At 36.0% G+C, this 19,244-nt stretch overlaps 1 protein-coding gene across 1 annotated transcript in view; it reads right to left on the bottom strand.

The window, feature by feature from the left end:
* ARHGAP15 (Rho GTPase activating protein 15) overlaps positions 1-19,209 on the bottom strand; it is a 609,260-nt gene extending 590,051 nt beyond the window's left edge. Inside the window, exon 1 of the mRNA XM_084891908.1 lies at positions 19,067-19,209. The gene's annotated coding sequence lies outside the window, so the exon portion shown is untranslated. The remainder of the gene's footprint in view (positions 1-19,066) is intronic.
* Between the last annotated feature and the right edge of the window lie 35 nt (positions 19,210-19,244).

Here is a 19,244-nt window from a genome sequence, read left to right as displayed (position 1 = left end):
ACATGAACTATGGATATTTCATAATCAGTGAGAAGCAGGAAAAAAGCAATGCATTTCATATCTTCTGAGGTTAACATTAAACATACTTGGAGGGTCATATGAATTTTTTAAAATATGAAGAATGCCATATTTGCATTTTAGAATAACCTCTTTCTTTCTCATTTAAAAAAATGGCATTTATCACGAACTTAGAATTTAGCAGTTTATTGTCATGACAATAGAGAATGTTTTCCTTGAGTTTCAAGTTTCTTTAGGTACATCATACTCTTTCTCCAAAAAGAAGGGCTCGCTTGTCTGACATAACTACCACTGAGGATTTCGTAAGGAAATCCATCTCAGAAGCAGCACCGAATGTCCCCCAGAGGATTCCCATTCAATGAGTGCTAACCAGGTGTTCACTCTGTGGAAAGTGAGCTGTCTGGTCTTTTAAGAGCTACCATCTCTGCTGCCTGAGCACACAGGAACTCTCTATGGTGAACTGAGCCCCTTTATTTCCTGGAATATCTGGGAAGCGCTGTTCCTCCAGGTCTGCTAAGAGCTAATGGCAGCTCCACAGACAAATAGTACTTCTCTGAGGAATTCTCTCCGACCCCTGGAAAGATCTTATGTTGATCTGTGATGGTCTGTTTGCTTCCCCGTGGAAATGACTTGTGGCCTTGGTAGCTCCGGTAATGTGTGGCACAACCTTGGTGCTACACTTCCGTGACAGGTCAGTAATTAACTTGCATTGCAATTGTTTGTCGTCTCCTCCACAGCAGCCATTTACCAAAATAACATTTTAATTTCAGTTTCCTACCAGTTCACTTTACTTTTCTTATTTTTTCCCCCTATGGCTTCTACATCTCTATTAAGTCTAATTTCCCCAGACCACTTCCAGAGAGTGCAATAAAACTCCATTTCCAAAATGTCAAATATAATGAAAAAAGAAGATCACAGTAAAGGAATTTGACCAAAGCCACCCCATTGGGTAACATTGTCTTTCATGGGGCAGGTGTTAATATATAGGAAATGTGATAAGGCTTTGCATTTATTTAACTTCTATCAGGGAATCTGGGCGATATGCCACAGTTACTGACGAAGTCTGGCAAGTCAACCACATAGATAAATTGTGGCACAGTTATTGTCATTGCATGTGAGCATCCTAAGTGGTGAAAAGGACAAGTAAAATACGTTTTTGAGTAGAGTAAGTCCTGGACAAAATTGAATAGGTAACCTTGAATTTTTCTTAGATCTTGGCATCCTGTTGCCATTTCCTTTAGCCTTTTAGACTCATCCTTTTGAGAGCAAAGCAACTGGTTTTACACTTGAAATTTTCATTGAGCCTCAACCCTGAGGAATAGACTTGTTAGTTCCCACAGTTTCTTAAAAAATTATTAAAAATCAAAGGTTGAGTTAGACATGAGCATGCTTGTCTACACGGGAGCCTGATGAGAGTGCAATGGAGAATGGGATTTAGGACAACCTCAAAGTGAAGGTGGCATTTGACTTTGACATTGTATGATAAATAGAACTCCAAAACAGAAAAGGGATATGAATAGCAGTGCAGGCTCAGATCATAATATTTAAGGGAAAGAGGGGTGAGCATCCATAACAATTGTTAGGGTGTGTGATTTGGTGGGAAAGTGAGAAAGAAAGAGTTAATATTGGTTGGATTGGAGCACCTTGCAATTCCTATTAAAGATTTTAGTTTTTTCTTATAATAGATCCAAAGGAACATTGATGACTTTATTTAAGGCATAATCCCATCTCAAAAGGCAGTGAAAAGAGACCCAAAAGATTGGATTGCCAGCCCTGGCTGATGTGGCTCAGTTGGTTGGAGCATCATCCCATGCACTGAAGGGTTGTGGGTTCGATTCCCTATCAGAGCACATGTTGATGCCGGCCCAAAGCCTGGACAAGGTGCCGGCTCAAAGCCTGGACAAGGTGCGTATGAGAGGCAACCGATCAATGTTTCTCTTTAATCTCTCTCTCTCTCTCTCTCTCTCTCTCTCTCTCTCTCTCTCTCTTAGAAGAAAAAAAAAATAATGGATCCCTAAACGCTTAAAAGTACACAGTAAACATGGCATTATCATGGATTCTTCTTAGTTAACTTTAAATCAGAATCAAATTCACAGTATCTATTTGATAAGGACACCCAGGTATTGGGGCGGGGCCTGGGGAGTTCTCTAGAACTTTAGAAACTTTACTTTGAACTTCCAGGTGCATGTTCCATGCTTCTGGTTACCAAGCAGTTGGAGAAAAAGGTAAAGACTTCACAGGAATGACAAATGAAGCACTTAAAGATGAGAGGTCCAAGGGTGCCATGCATTGACTAAGGGCATAGGGGGAAAAATAAAATTAGATGAGTGAAACTGCTTCTGAATTTCCCTCTGACGATCAGCTAAGAAGTCAAGATTAAAAAGCAAATAGGAACACAATGTCTGTGCCATTGTAATTATGTGTAGGCAGCATAAGACATTTTATGAAATGCCAATCTCCTTGGAAACCCAGGAGAACCATCAGGGGCATAAGTAATGCAATCTTCTATGTTTCCTTCTGTCAGTTTTGACCTAATCTAGCAAGAAATGCTGAGCCGTTTTCCGTCTTGCGTACAAGTATCAATTAAAGGAAAGCAGGGTGACTATCTTAGGGCACTGAGTGATGAAATGTCACTGATGGAGAAAGCGGGGCGACAGAACAAGCTGCTCAGCAGCCACTGCATTAGGAACGCGGGCAAAACAAGCAGCCTCGCACTCAGCCTCACACTCTCCAGGACGGACTCACTCACTGATCTTTGGGAAGCGAGTATCAAGTGTGAAAAAGACATTTTAACCTACAATTGCTTGTTTCCTGGGATTTCATGTTGTATAGTATTTATTTCCCAAAGGATGCTACAAAGCCCTTCATCAAGCAGATTAAATTGAATCAGCATTGCCCTGGCCAGTGTGGCTCAGTTGGCTGAGCATTGACCTGCACACCAAAAGGTTGCCAGTTTATTCTCAGTCAGGGCATATACTCAGGTTGCAGGTTCAATCCCCAATCAGAGATGGAGCAGGAGGCAACTGCTCTATTTTTCTCTCTTTCCCTCTCCCTTCAATTTTAAAAAAAATCAATTTTAAAAAAACATATTTTTTAAAATATCTAATCACCCATCAATTGTCGTACACTAGACTTCTCTAACTCTATTGTGGCCTGCCTGTGTTAAAACATGGAGAAGCTGCATATTGCATAATTAGTGCTCAACATTAATGAACAGAAGTCAGTAACTGACATAACTGACAGTAGTCAAATATGGCTGACATTTGTTTTATTTAGCAAGTTTGTTATTGTATCCAATTAGTCTTTCCCTAATGCTCATGGTTTCAAACTCGGAATTGATTGGGTTGGATTTCAGGGCCAAAGGGACATGTCTAAGATTGGGACAGTAATGTCATAGTCCATTGTTGTGAGAATGGCAATACCATTAAAACGTTCAAATAAAATATTTCACAATGTCTCCTTGAATGCTTTTAAGAATCAGTTTCTCTCCAACTCAATTATGTATGCATGAAAATACATTTTAAATTGTGTGTGTGTGTGTCTGTGTGTGTGTGTGTGTGTGAATGCCTGTGTTTGTATAATCTGTGAGGAGCATTATTGAGAAGTCCCCATCTACAGATTGTTATCCACTAGGTGGTATGCTACTAAGTAAGAGTTCTGAATGCCTGGTATTATTCAGAGGAAGCTCAATTACCCACAGAGGAGACTGGCCTAGAGAGGTAGGGCTTCAATCCTTCCAAGGGAAGGGGGCGATGAGAGACCCGGTTGCCAGTGGAGAAAGTGACGAAGCAAATGCCTGAGGATGAAGGCATGACTTGTTGAGGTGCTGGGATTTGTAATGAAAGGGAAACACACTTGATATTTGTATCACAAGTGCAGACCAAAAGCCATGATCACATTTTATAATTTATTATCAAACTCACAGAACTTCATCCCATTGGAAATAGTTCAAAATTATTTGCAATAAGCTGAGATTTATTCTGGGGATCAGGTCAGAAATAATTCGTCTTCCATTGAAAATGAACAAATAGCTCTAGAAGTGAGGAAGAAGAACACTTAGAACAGGGATGTGCAAGGGACAGTGTGAGGAGCTTCAAACAGGCAGGTTCCACTGTGCCTTCCAAAGACAAGTCCACTCAGCAAGACTGACGCAGGGCCTGAGGAACTACAGGCTTGGCCATCACCCCTGCTGACTCAGATGCATACTGAACTTTCTTGAGAAACATGTCTATAGAATTATATAAAGTTATTTTTTAAATTTTATATCTACATTGTTCTAAAATTGTTACCAATTACTATAGTGTCTCTTTGTTTTTAGAGCCCATTATTACTACTAGATTCATATTTGTATATATTGTTGCTCGAATTAAGTTTTCTAGGAATACATTTCACTTGGTAATATGCTGGTGGTTGGGAGGAGTGGTATGGATCATAGTTGGGAAGAGTGAGAAGAGGATAGGTAGTGAATAGGTAGGTTTAGAGATGGATACATAGACACAGAGGTACATGAAAGTAATACTGTGAATATCTATTTAAGATTAATTTAAATACGATGTCTAGCAATCCAGAACACACATCCAAGCTTAGTTACTGCTACAAAATAAATTCTCTTCATACAAGAAAAACCCTAAAGGATCATAAGACAAGCAATCAGGGTCTATTGTGTAACTCTCAGCACAGGTGTTTTTTGTTATTGTTTAATGTTTATATCATGAACTTTGTGTGAGTACTAAAACAATGTCCATTTAAACATTTGCAGTTGAATAACAAAGGATCTTTGGTATAAGAACAAAACAGATTCCACAAAATACTATTGTGTTCATTCAAATATAATCTGAAGTTTGGGGCTAGTGAGGCTTCCTTTTATGAAGCCAAGAATATCAAAATAGGAAAAATTATTTACCAATCTACTTTATTTAAATTGAATGTTTTAGACTGAGTTTTTCAATCCTTCTTTGAAGATCTTTCAATATGCTGCATATGTTGTATTTCTTAAAAGGTACCCTTTCCTTTCTAGGTTGATTAACTAAAGGCTCTTTTTTTAGTTTCTTGAAGCACTTCAGCTGCACTACCAGGAACCTCAATCCTGGAGTAGTTGGGGGACTAGAGTCCTCATTTAAAGAAGTGGTGTTTTCCATGAACACAGCCAACAGAGGATGGAGAAGGGGAGCAATGGGGGATGGGGAAGCAGGAAGGGGACATCTGTAATACGTTTACAATAAAGTTAAATTAAAATTAATAATAAAATAAAATTGCCAAAGCTGGTTTAGCTCAGTGGTAGAGCGCGAGTCTGCAGACTGAAAGGTCCTGGGTTCAATTCCGGCCAGGGGCATGTACATTGGTTGTGGGCACATCCCCAATGGGGGGTGTGCAGGAGGCAGCTGGTCCATGTTTCTCTCTCATCGACATTTCTAGCTCTCTATCTCTCTCCCTTCCTCTCTGTTAAAAATCAATAAAATATATTTACTTAAAAATTAATAATAAAATAAAAATAATAAAAACATATATATTTTTAAAATAATAAAAGTGGCGTTTTACTCCTCTTTCTTCAGAGGAGAGCTGGGAGAGTCCTCTCCCCAGGAACTGAGATGTAGAAAAGAGAGTTAGATGCCTTCCAGTTAATTGAGAGTTACTATAATTTGTAGTAGTGTAGTCAAAGTTCTACATTATTTTAGGTTCATCACAAAGCAAAATATATGACTTTGTCTAGTGCATATTGAACTCAAAGGGGAATGCATACATATTTATAGTTTTTAAATGACTACCAGGATTATTCATTTTGTTTAAACATTATTGAACAGTAATTGTTTTTTTCTCAGTATCCTCCCTTTATTCTCTTATAGCCTTGTCAAACTACTGAGGTTTAGAGATTCTGATCTATTAATAGATAACATGTATGATGAAATGGGTTATACAGCCACACCCAGATCCATTTCCCCATCTTGTGGGCTGTGAATTTCACATCTGTCTATGTATGCATACATGTGTGTTTAAATTGTCCTTTCTATTATTACCACCATCCAAGGTATATGAACATCCTTTATAGCTTCCCTACAACAATGCATCCATACAAGTGTGGATTCTCTGGTCCATAATTTATATCTCGTGGCTTTGAAAATAGCAGGTAAACTAAAGATTACTATATTTGCTATGATTTAGAAAAGTTAACCTTTTGGAGATATGTTTTCAAGGTTAAAAAAATGCTTTGAGGAGAATTGGAAGCAGATGAAATTTTGTTCTTTCAAATAGAAAAATGAACACAGTCATGAAAGATAGACAAACAAAACAAGGACCTAAATTAAAAAAAAACAAAAAAAAAAACACCCACACAACTATATTTAAATGGGTGCTTTTTCATAGAATAATCTAACGTGCTAGTCAGTCACTAACCCTTGATTAGAATGTATTGTGTAAACAGTTATTGCACCCTGTTCCTGCTTGCTTAGGAGCAGCCATAAAAGCAAAAAGAGGTGGAAAACCAGCAGACTGCCAACCAAACACAACCCACAGACATATGTTGTTGGGCCTGAACAATGATTTCAAATGTTTTGAATGAGTTCCCATGGAAAATGAGGATTTTTATTTTTTTAAAGGGGTATATATCTGTGTGTCTTCTCTTGAGAAGTCACAAGGTGTGAAAAACTTATCAAGGTGTGTATGGTAACTGTCAGCTGGAGGTGGGCACCCACTACATCCTCTAAAGGGCCAAGTTCTCTCTGGTCCAGAAGTTCTCTCCCTTCACACTTGATTTCCATAGGTATCTTGACTGGCGGGGGCATTTGTGACTGTGATTCTTGGTATCAGTCACCTGTGTGGGTTAAGCAGAGATTCTGCTACACAGTAAGCCAATGTCATTATATATATTATATATTAGAAATGTAGAACAAAACCAAGAAGAGACTGTGTTTGTTCCACTGTTTTAGAATGGGTCATTGAAGATTAACATTATTTCATATATTCTTATAATGTTTTCAACATGATCTCAAATGACAAAGAGTATGAGAGTGTGCTGTGCTCTTTGCTATTGCTAACTATGTTCCCCTTTTCCTCCTTTCTGCTCTGACCTCCATTACTGTTCCTTTTCTATGTTGGCAGATAATTATATCCTGGCTTCTAGTTTTTTCTGTTCTCCATTTGAGTTGTGTGTCTCCTCTGCTCAAATTGACTATGGGATCCTTAAAGTCAGACGCTACGTTTATCAGTGTTGTTGCTCTGTGTAGTATCTATAACATTACGGGTATCTGGTGCCTATCTGAAATTCCCCTGCCTCCAAGTCCCCCAAGACCGCGAGCATTTCCACCCAGTTCAGGTTTGCCACTGTGTTAGACTGGTTGTGGTTTCCAGCCCCAAAAGTCACTGGATTCCTATGTGTCTTTCCCACTTCTCTACCTCAAAAGCTGCCAGGTGGCTTTGAGAAACAGTGCATTCAGGCCAGGGAATAACCACTGCATCTCACCTTCCCCATCCCTCAAGTCATGCTCTACCCCAAAAACTGACTAGTCTCTAGTTTTTCTTTCTTGTCGACTTCCTACTCTGAAACCACAGCTCACTTTCTTAAAGCCAAACTATAACCCAAAAGGGCTTGACCTGTAGGATGAAGCTGGTTCTCCAAGGGCAGCACCATAGCCACTTCCCACTGCCACACCTTACTTGTATTAAGTGGATGTCCTAATAGTTTTCAGAATTAGGACTGAGATTGGTCTACTCACTCAACCTACATACATGGAATCCTGAGGTTTTCTCAGGGAGAAAAAAAAAATAAATAAATAAATGAAAATGATCCTGGACCTCTCAATTTCCTTCCTTTTTTTCCTTCTAGAATAATTTTGCTAGAATCCTAGAATATCTGCCTCAGGAACCTTCTATGCTATTACCTTACTGCCCTAGGCAAATTTAGATACAAAGTAAAAGTGGGTGAAGAACATTTTGCTTTCTCTCTTTCTCCTTGTCTCTGTAGTTTTTCTGTATTTTAATTGCGTGTCCAAGAGTCAAAGGCTGCCTACCTCTTCTTGAATTGCACTGTGTGATGGATATTAATTCTTCAAAAAGAAAGGGTATTTTTGGTGAGGACACATCTTGAGCTGCTCAAAGGAAAGCTTCCATACCAACCCCAAACTGGTAAACAAACAAGTTGAGCCTTCTTCCTTCTCCCACACACAGCTGTATTGGGGAAATGAAAGCAATAGCAAGAAATGCTTTTGATGAGCTCTATAATCATATCATAATACTGACAATTGAAATAAACCAAAAATATCTTGGCATAAGTTTTATTTCATAACAAGGGGGCAAATGGTCATCAATGGACTAAACCTAATAAACCAATTACTATGGCTACTATTTGAACTACATTTAACCTTTTGTAAAACAATTATTATATGCCACAAACTAGACAAAATATTTTACATACATTACTTTTCTTTTCATCCTGTGATGAAACGCCCCCATTTTATTGGTGAGGAAACTCAAGCTCAGAGAGATAGACAACATAATGTATGTAATATCTAGCAAGTGCAAGTGGTGGAGCCCAGGATTGAACTTTGCTTTTTCTGACTTCCAGCCTGAGCTCTTAATATCTTTACTATCTCTATAAGGAATAAAAGAATTTCTAGACTAAAGTTTGGGAGAAATATGTTCTCATCATGTTCTCAAACAATTCAATTACCCCATGTGTTATTACCTTCTTTAAATCTATTAAGAGCTCTTGTTTATTTCACTAGCTTGCTGGAATAATCAAATAAAATGAGGTATGTGAACTCACTTTAAAAACTCTGAGTAGAATAAAAATAGAGAATTGACGTTCTTACTTGGATTAATCCACCTGGAGACATAAAATAAATCTGAAATAGGCAAAGTAAAAATAATGAGAAAGAGGAGTATGGAAGCAAGTAATGCCTCTTTGCCAAAGTCTAGAAGAGACGTAATGGATAACCAAATAAATAACTATGACAATAAATAAAAACAGAGAGGAGGGAGGGACTGGCTTCCCCTAAAACATGACAATTGATAGGATGTTTGGAGTAAGTAGAGATTCCAAAATTACTTGTTTAGATGACTTGAGAAATCAAGGTATAGGTATATCAAGTAACAAACTAAAATGAGGAAAAATATTGGAAGAGAAGCCAAGGCCAAAGATAAAAAAATTTAAGAACTATATTTGAGAGATTACATTTAAAGCATAAAAATGGGAAAGCATGTCAAAGGTGCCTGGAAAAAAGAGAAGATGGTCTAGAGCTGTGCCACTCACTAGAAATATGATGTGAGTCACCTATGGAATTTGTTTGTGGTAGCCACATTAGATGAGTAAAATAAAATTCATAAAATTAATTTTAATAATATGCTTTTAACCTAGTATATAAAAATTTTATAATTTCAGCACATGATCAATATGAAAATATTAATGAGATAATTTAAATTCTCTTTATTTGTAATAATCTTTACAAGTGGGAGTTCATTTTACAACTCAATTTAGTCTGGCCACATTTCAAGTGCTGAGTAGCCATTTGTTGCTAGTTGCCACATCATAATGTTCAGCATGGCTTAAGAAGGAATTTTGAACATTAAAGGACTGCGGGTAGACATGGGGTCCAGAAGAGATGAAGAAAAATAGATAAGGTACTGGCAGTATGACAGAAACTAAGGCAAAAATGTTTCCTTTCTCACATATTTTGTATCACCTGTATACGAGGTAATTAATATGAACAAGCAACCCATTTCCACAGATGGCATTGCTTTAGACATTCAACAAAGCAGAATCCTTTTAGACCCTTTTGGATACTAAAAAACATATAATGAAGTCCAGCATTGCTTAACTGGTGTCACTTAAAAGGCTAGAATGTGTAGCGTAGCATTGTGAAAATAACATGCTTTTTGTATTATCCAGATATCCCTGTAAATCATGATACACTCAACTAAGTTGTACATAAATTTGGATACTTAACCACTTAATTGTACCTTCCTTATCTTTAAAACAGATACTGACTCCCTTACATGATTTAAAAATATACATTTGTATTGATTTTTTTAGAGAAAGGGAGAGGGATGGAGAGAGAGAGAAAGAAACATCAATGTGAGAGTGAAACATCAATCAGCTGCCTCCTGCATGCCCCCTACCAGGGATGAAGCCCATAACCCAGGCATGTGCCTTGACCAGGAATCCAACCAGCGACCCTTCAGTGCACAGGACGACACCCAACAAACTAAGCCACCCCAGCCACAGCTCCATCACATGATTTTTATGGATATCAAATAATATCACATATCCAAACATCTGATACATAATATGCATTATACATAATAGCCTAATCATAGTTGTGATTAGTATTATTAATAATCCTACTCTAATAATTTATATTGATGAATGTCTCATATTTATCATAAGTATTTTGCAAATAAGGGAATATTGTCTATTTTTTATAATACCATAGTACCTACCACGGTGTTGGAGACGCTACTGGGATATTCAACACTCATGTTCACTCCTAAATTTCACTTCCTTTAAGAGAACCATCAAGATACAAGTAGATGATATTATCTGGAGGTTCAGGTTACTTGAGTTCCCAGTACACTTATCATAAAAATGAATATGAACGTTACTATTCAGTTTCTAGCCCTTAAAATTCTAATATAAAACTAACTAAAGCAGAAAAATAAATTAACAAAAGAAAAATTTCCCTTGACTCAGCACCTAGTTTCCTGAGCAGTCTACTCTTCTAAAAGCCTATCTTATTTTGACTCCCAGCTTGGCATTACATCAGTAGATAGCAGAACAAAAATGTCTCTTAAGGTTTTAGAAAATTAATCAAAAACAAACATAATGATTAAAATTTAAAACCATAGTTTTAGCAAAATAGCTTATTGCAATAGTTAGAGGTGGTTGGTGTGGATGATGTGTTGCCTGTCCTGAGTTTCAGAAAGACAGCACAGTATATAATGGGTTCCAAGGTTCTAATCCAACTTCCACCACTGCCAGGTAACTAAAAATGTACCCATAAAGTATCATTTGTTTGAAATATGTTAGGGGCGATCAGGCAGGCAGGTAGATGAGCAGTTAAGAGTCAGCGGTCTTGGATTGTGAGACTGCTGGTTTAGGCCCAATAGGGCAGTTGGTCATCCCCGAAGGGATCCCAGATTGGAGAGAGGGGTACAGGCTGGGATGAGGGGACCCCCTTCCCCCAAATGCACGAATTTCATGCACCGGCCTCTACTCTGTTAAATAAGAGTTGAATATATACAATCACCATTTATAAATATATAAACATATGAATAGATAAAAAATTGGTTTATGTAAAAATTAACAATTTGGAAAAAATGTATGTAAGATATAATATTATTTAAATTATCAAATTTCCCTTTTTTTCCTGAATTATTTTCTTCACCAAAATTTTTAATGGTTGTAAGACTAAGTCTTCTTTTTCTAAGAGCATACTCAATAAATTACAACACAGAAAAACACTTTTAGGACAAAACCACACACAAAAAACAAACAAAAAAAAAACCCTTACTGAAAGGTCTGAAAGTTACTACCTCCTCAATCTTCTTGAGTTCATTCAAAATGTGCAAATCAACATTAATCCATACATTTTTATGATTTTCTTTTACTTGACACTAGAAAGTGAATTGTAAGTGTGGCTTTATCTAAAATTATGATGTCATCAAAATGTCACTTATTGTACTAATTTAGCACATTTTTTGAGAAAAAGTCATAATACAAAAAAAAAAAAAAAAATTAAAAGAGCTATTTGTCCAGGGGGGAGGGTGATATAACATTTCAAGGGCCATTAAATAAAATAATGATCAATATTTTACAGGCTTTGCTTATAACTGATGAATTGGATGTGGTTTTAAATAAGGAATATGAAGAAATAGTGGAACTGAGGGTACTTCTTAGTTTACTGACCTTAAAAGATAGATGAATGTTGGTACCATTAAATGAAAAGGATGGAAATAGGGAAGAAGCAGGTTGGGACAGGAACAAATGGGGAGTAGTTAAGAGCTTAGTCTTAAATATACTCATTTTGCTATCTCTGTGAGAGATTCCATTGGAAACCATGAGTAGGCAATTGCCTTATAGTTCCAGTGCTTAAGAAAAAGATTTAGTGTTGAGATCTAATTGGAATATAGATAGTATTTCAACTCATGGCACAAAGTAAGATCACCTAAGACTAAACAGAAGACCAGAGCTGAGATTGGATAGGTAGAAATCAGAAGACTGATTGCAGGACATTCTAATATTTAGAGAGCTAGATGGTGAGAAAGAGTGAGCAAAGGAAACAGAGAAGGAACATCCAGTGAGTTTGGAGAAAAACTGGGAAAATGAAATATCCCAGAAGTTAAATGAACAGACAGTCTCAAGGGGCAAAGAGTGTTCATTTGCATTAAATGCAACTTAAATAATCTATAATAATGAATGCATATTATTCTAATTAGGCCAGACAAAGCAGGGGCTGGGAGGGAAGCCCCAGTCCCAGGTGCCAGAGGAAAGCTGGAGCAGGCAGCCAGGAGAAGGAAGGCCTACTCTTACACGAATTTCCTGCATGAGGCCTCTAGTGGATGATGTAAAGACATATACATAGCCATGGGACTTGGGAAAGCAAAATCATTAGGACTCTGATATAACATATTCTGTACTATTTCTATGGCACTGTATTTATACATATAAGTTTATATTTAACTTGCTGTGTTTGTGAAACTACAAAGTTTTCAATGGCTAAAGAGCACATTGATTCTTTGTGTCCCTGATAATTTCTAGCACAATGCAATGTACTTAGTTGCTCAAAATTATTTACAGAGTTGAATTGAACTGGGCTGATGCCACACAAAAAAAGAGAAAAATCAATTTTAAAATCCACAATTGTACTTATTGTGTGTTACTGACAAGACCAATATTTTAAAATAAGTTATTCCACCTATTCTTTGGTATCCTATAAGTACTCCCTCTCATCAGATGAGCTTCCCTACCATGTTAGAGGAGGAGAAAAAAAAATGAAGCATGTATTCCCTCAATGTCCTCTCCTCATTTCATCTTATCTATACCAATTCATCTGCATAGACACTCATTCCAGTGTTCCTCCGTCTGTTTCAGGTCAATTTATCTACTTGAGCTAGTGATTTACACCCATCTGTCTGAGTATCCTCTGAGACCTTGTTGGGTTTCTGAATATTTTTCTTCCTTTTATTTTTTTGTATTTCTTTTCTCCTCTCCTTCCTTTAAACATTTATATTTCATCCCATTTTTTTTGGCGACTGCCTATTTCAAGCTTTATACAAAGTGTATTTTACATATGCTAGCCCCAATTCCTTACTTCCTTTAGCATCTCATTCTAAGGCTTGAACTTCGCTGATGCTTCTGATCCCGTATTACATATTATATATTACATATAGTTGACAAAGGATATGTTCGCTTAATAAGAATGACAAATAGAACTTTAATTTTTTTAAATCAAGCTCAACCCCAATCCTCATAACAGAAATATCAAATAAAACTGTTGAGATGCAGTTTTGTCCAGATTGGCAAAACCTGAAAAGTGTGTCAACACAATCTGTTGGGAAAGCTAAGGAGCTTCCAGCAGCATCCTCATTATGTGCTGGGGGAAGTTCAAGAAGTTACAACTAACATGAAAAAGCGTTTGGCAATAACTATCAAAATTATTTTATCTCTTGGTTTTTAAATAAATAGTATTTCTGAAATTCATTCTATAGATACCTTTTCAAGTGTTCACAATTACATTAAAACATTCATGTATTAGAAAAAAAAAATGAAAACACCCATGAAACTTTTAACAAGAGATTGAAATGATGCATTATATATATCCACACAGTGGAGTACTGAACAGCTGTAAAAAATGAGAGAATTACATAGTTTTTTGTTTTTTGTGTTTTTTTAGTATGGAAATATTTCCAAGGTATTACTATTAATAAATGAAAAAAAGCAAAGAATGCATAGTATGGTACCTTTAAATATAATAAAGGAAGACATATGTGTATGTAGAAAATACAAAGTTTAAAAATGCTGCCGAAACCAGTTTTGCTCAGTGGTAGAGCGTAGGTCTGCTGACTGAAAGGTCCCGGGTTTGATTCCGGTCAAGGGCATGTATATTGGTTGCAGGCACATCCCCAGTAGGGGATGTGCAAGAGGCAGCTGGTCGATGTTTCTCATTGACGTTTCTAGCTCTCTCTCTCTCTTCCTCTCTGTAAAATATCAATAAAATATATTTAAAAAAAATAAAAATAAAAATGTGGTTGGCGCCCTGGCTGGGTGGCTCAGTGGGTTGGAGCCTCATCCTGGGCACCAAAAAGTTGCAGGTTCAGTTCATGGTTGGGTTGTACAGGAGGCAGTCAATCAATGTTTCTCTCTCACATCTATGTTTCTCTCCCCTTTTCCTTTCCTCCTTCTCTAAAATCAATGAAAACATATCCTCAAATGAGGATTTAAAAATAACGTGGCTGCCTGTTTGGTTAAGGTGGAGATGAATGTGGTCTATAAAAATTAGAATGTGAGAAAATTTTTCTCTAAAAGTTTTATATTTATTTTTATTTCGAACGACCTCACTGTATCTATCACCTATTCTCAAACTAAAAATAAACAAAACACACATATAAAAATGACTTCCATAAAATGAAAAGGGAAAAAAAAGAGATGATTGCAGCCTTTTTAAGAACCTCAAGGGGGTTGGGGAGATGGGCTAGCGCCGGATCTTGGAGGAATACCTCTCTCCAATGACTGCAACCTTTTCTATAAACTTGCCTGAGGCATTTGTCACCAATAGTGAGGTATATGCAAGAAGCTAATAAATCCTGATGCTAAACAACCCACTGAGAAGCAAAATATGGATCTCCAATTAGGTATTTTCCACGCTCAACAACCTTGTTGTTATTTACAATCCTTAGTCATAATGTGTTCAGCAAGACCACTCTATTAGGATCTCAAACTATGTTTCTGGCCTGACCTCCTACCATTATCTATTCTTGTAGCTAACAAAGCCAGACAACTAAGTCTTCCTCAGAAATTTTCTGATATGTCTCCATGTTTTTGTGCCTTGACACGTTCTCTTCCTGTCACTTGGAATGTTTCTCATCTCCCAAGTCCTAGCTTTGTCTGAAAACTACTCCAAATGTTTTCTCCAAAGCTGTCCTAATTTTTCTGGTAGGATATGATCAAATGGAGCAACACCTGAAAAATTCCCTGGTTTACTGGCTGACATAACAAGAATACAAAAATGTTAGATGAATTTCTGAACCCTGATAGAATATTTCTTGTATCTTTTTATGGCGTGCAGAAATTTTTATTTACATCATAATTATTAAAATAGTAATCATACTAGATTATAAGTTTTAGATGACAAATATTGTGGGGAGGGGTTTATACATGGAGATGCTGGTTAAAAATATTATTTCAGTTTAATTTAAACCCTTGTTTCATTCAAACTTACCTATAAACTGATACTATATTTAATTCTGATGACAGAGTTTGGACAATTTGAGTAAGTAATGCTTTTAAATGTGACTATATGTGGCTGTGTTGTGGAGTTCTGTGCTTTTCCCTACAAGTAATGAAACCAGCTTTCTTCTGGGGAAAGCATTTTCATTTCTGTTGTGTGGAAGCTCCTCTTTTCAGCTAAGATAACATGTGTTGCAGGAGGAGGTGGCTCCTTGATGCATGATGGGCCTGTGACGTAGGCCTGGTCACTCAGGGTCAGTCAGGGTGTCTGTGCCTGAGTCAAAGATCTGCTCGGTTATGGTCATGTGACACAATTTAGTCCAAATAGATCTCAATGCTTTGTAGTGTTAGACTCTAACAAATTAAGGCATTAATTTGCAACAGAGTTTGCTGAAAGGATCGATGTAAACCTAAAGCTTTTTTGTCATTTAAGTGTGAGTTTCTGCAACAAACTGCTTACAGATAAAAGAAAATAAGAACGAATCCTAGTATTTATGTGTGATCTCCTGGATCCAGCCATGCCTGACTTCACTCTCCTTGGAAATTTTAATTATATAAATCATTGTCTATCTCTATTATGTCAACTAATTTTAACTCATTTTTAACCCTTTATAAATGAAAGTCTACTATAAACTGAAATTTATAATATTTATAAATATATTTTTTATTTATTTACTTATTTATTTTCTTATTTATTTATTTTTAGCCCTCACTCTAGGGCATGTTTAGGGGGAGCAAGAGAAGGAGGGAGGGAGAGAGAAAGTTGGGGAGAGAGAACATCGATGTGAGAGAAAAACATTGATTGGTTGCCCTCTGTATGCTCCCCAACCTGGGATGGAACCTATAACCCAGGTATGTGCCCTTACTGGGAATAGAGGCAGGACACAAGTACATTTTAATGTCCAGCTATATAACAATTATTTTGTTTTATATATAAATATATATATATATATATATATATATATATATATATGTACTTCTTTTACTCAAAGGGTTAAATTTAGGATGATAAATGATTTTTAAAAAATATATAAATCAATTGATTATGTTAAATATTTTCCAAGTTTACGGGAATACCAAAACTATCTGAAGATATAATACATGTAATTTTCATCTACCATAAGAATTATGTAAGTCTTTCCAGGAATACCTTAGAGCAATGGGCACATCTCTTTGATGGACCCTTTATATAGGACAGCCTTAGGAATTCTGTGCTTAAATACCACATGCAGGACCAATGAGTAACAAAACACACTTTCTGCCATAACATGTATCTTCCCATTTGCCTCACTTGAGATGGAAGACCTCAACATTTAGCTGTTCCAGTGGATCCTGTCTGCTGGGAGACCATAGTAGAATTCTACTAGGAGGATGGCCTGGCTAAAAATAGAGAAAAAAACGCTGTGACCTTTTCCTGTGAGCATGGACAACTTTTATCAGATGCTCTCAATGCTGAGAAATAGGATGAGTAGAATTTAAGGACAATGGGAGTGGGATGGAATGAGCAAAGTGAGGCCTTCCCATCTGGGTACCAAACCTGGGGTATCTAAATTAGGGATAGAGTAGGCCACTCCCGAACAGACCCTTAAAAAAGAAGAGGAGGAATATGAATGAAGGCATGTTTTCTTTCTGATTATTGCTGTGTGCTGGCCCCAAGTGGAAAAGAATGATATTCTTTTAGTAAATCAGTTTTGAGCTAGCCCTGCAAATGAAATCCTCTGCATTGCTATTATTTCACCAAAATGTGTTTTTTATTTATTCACTTAAAATGTATAAAGGTATAGTAACCTGCAATAACTCAACTGGAATTGCTTCTTAAGGCTTGGTCTGTATATTCAAGAGATAATACATTATCTGTTTTACAAGCAATTCTGAGTGTATTTTAGTTTACATGTCTATAAGCATTACTTGTTCTTTATCCTTTAGAATGCTAAGCTATGTTTAATTAATTCTTAATTTTACATATATTCCATGAAATGTTTTTATTTTAATTGTTTCTGCAAGAAACCATTGTTTTATAGAGAATTTGGCTTTTAAAATATTACTCAATCTAAAAAACTATACTGACCTTTTTTTTCAGTATCAAATGCTTATATGGACATTCATTTTGTTCTAATGTGTAAGTACTACATATGTTTATTCATGCAATTTTTTTATAATAAAATGAAATAAGCTAATAACATATCAACCCAAACTATCTGAATTACATAGATACAGAGGGTCAGAACCATAATATTGAAGGCAGATTTAAATAATGTTTTCCATTGTGAGGTAATGCAGCAAATTAAAAAGCTAATCACTATATCAAAGCAAATGTATATTACCAAGATCTTTTCACATTCTAGCAATAAAAAAAAAATGTATTGAACACCAAATCTTAATCTGTTTTTTGTGATAATTTTACGTTAACAAGTAGCAAGCTTCAGTATTCACAATTGAAAAGGTCTTAAAATGGAGTGTACTAGTATGCCTAATAATTTCCTGCTAACTTGACCATATTAAAGAAAAACACATTTATATATGTCTTTCAATAGAAGACAAGAAAAGAAAATTGTTGTCACTTATCAACCCTGTAACCATTTTTAATAACTCAAAACTATAGGTGTTGTGGGGGTCATCTCTTCCCCCATCCAACAGCACAATAAAAATAATATTAGAAAAGAGTGGATCATATCGGGGTCTTTTATTAAAATTCTTTCAAAAATCTACAGTCAGATTTATTTTAGGTATTTGTCTCTGAGATTAGCAACACAGAGACATTCTATAAAAGCAAGAAGTCAATATAAAAGTTCTTGTCAATTTATGATTAAGAAAACCTTTTTTATTACTAGAGTTTTTATTTTGGAAAATCTCAAGGAAGGAAAATTACGTAATTATATAAATAACAAAAGTATATCGCCAATTTGCCTCTTTCCCCAGAAGTGACCTTCGGTGAAGTGAGCTGTGACCTCTGTTTTAAACATACAGTTTTGCTTATGAAATAAAACTTCCACTTATTTCATTTACATTTTAAGTAAAATTAAGGAAAAAAAAAATACATCCAAAAGTACAGAGCTTTCTTTTGCATTTTAAACTTTGCTGCTTTTTAATAGCTATTTAATAAACTACTCATTTAATAACCTACACGTTTTCAAGGGTTTCTAGTGGTAACTTCATTACAGCACTTTACAGTATCTCTCACATTGCAATCTAGATGTTATTTCTTATGGTTAAAATGCCTTTTTTTTTTTTTTCATTTGCTGGATCTCAAATAGTACATATTTTTATAAGACCAGTTAAAAATGCAAAGTTTTGCATTTTCTCTGGTAGTTATTTTTACAAGCACTTTCACACTAAAAATATACCTTATTTTGTCTTTAATATTTTACTATGAAATCTGCGTAAAGGACCTGAGTATAATATCTCAATAAAGAAGTTGAGAATTTGACAGCTGCAAATATGAAAAGAATATTCTGGCCTGCAACCAAAGGGAACAAGCTTATGTTTCAATCACAGGTGAAAACATCACATTTTTGTAGAAATGTTTACATGTTCACACCAAAGCTTAGGCTAATCTGTCCAATGTCTTCCAATTTAAATTTCATGTTCAATATAAAGTTAAAACTTACTTACCTTTTCTCCGTGTTGCCCTGTTTATTGAAACTGCCATCAACTTGTTACTGTTAATGACTCTTTCAGCAAAAACGGAAAACAGTGAAGTCACATGTCGTAAGATTAGGCCTATGTTGGATGCTGTTTAATTTCAGAACTGAAGAAACAAAAAAGGGAGGGGGTGGGGGTGAGCACAAAA

The sequence above is a fragment of the Pipistrellus hanaki genome (assembly GCF_964339955.1).
Source record: "Pipistrellus hanaki genome assembly, chromosome: 8".
Taxonomy (NCBI): Eukaryota; Metazoa; Chordata; class Mammalia; order Chiroptera; family Vespertilionidae; genus Pipistrellus; species Pipistrellus hanaki.
The sequence above is the reverse complement of the archived record's forward strand: the minus strand, read 5'-3'. Positions and strand labels throughout refer to the sequence as shown.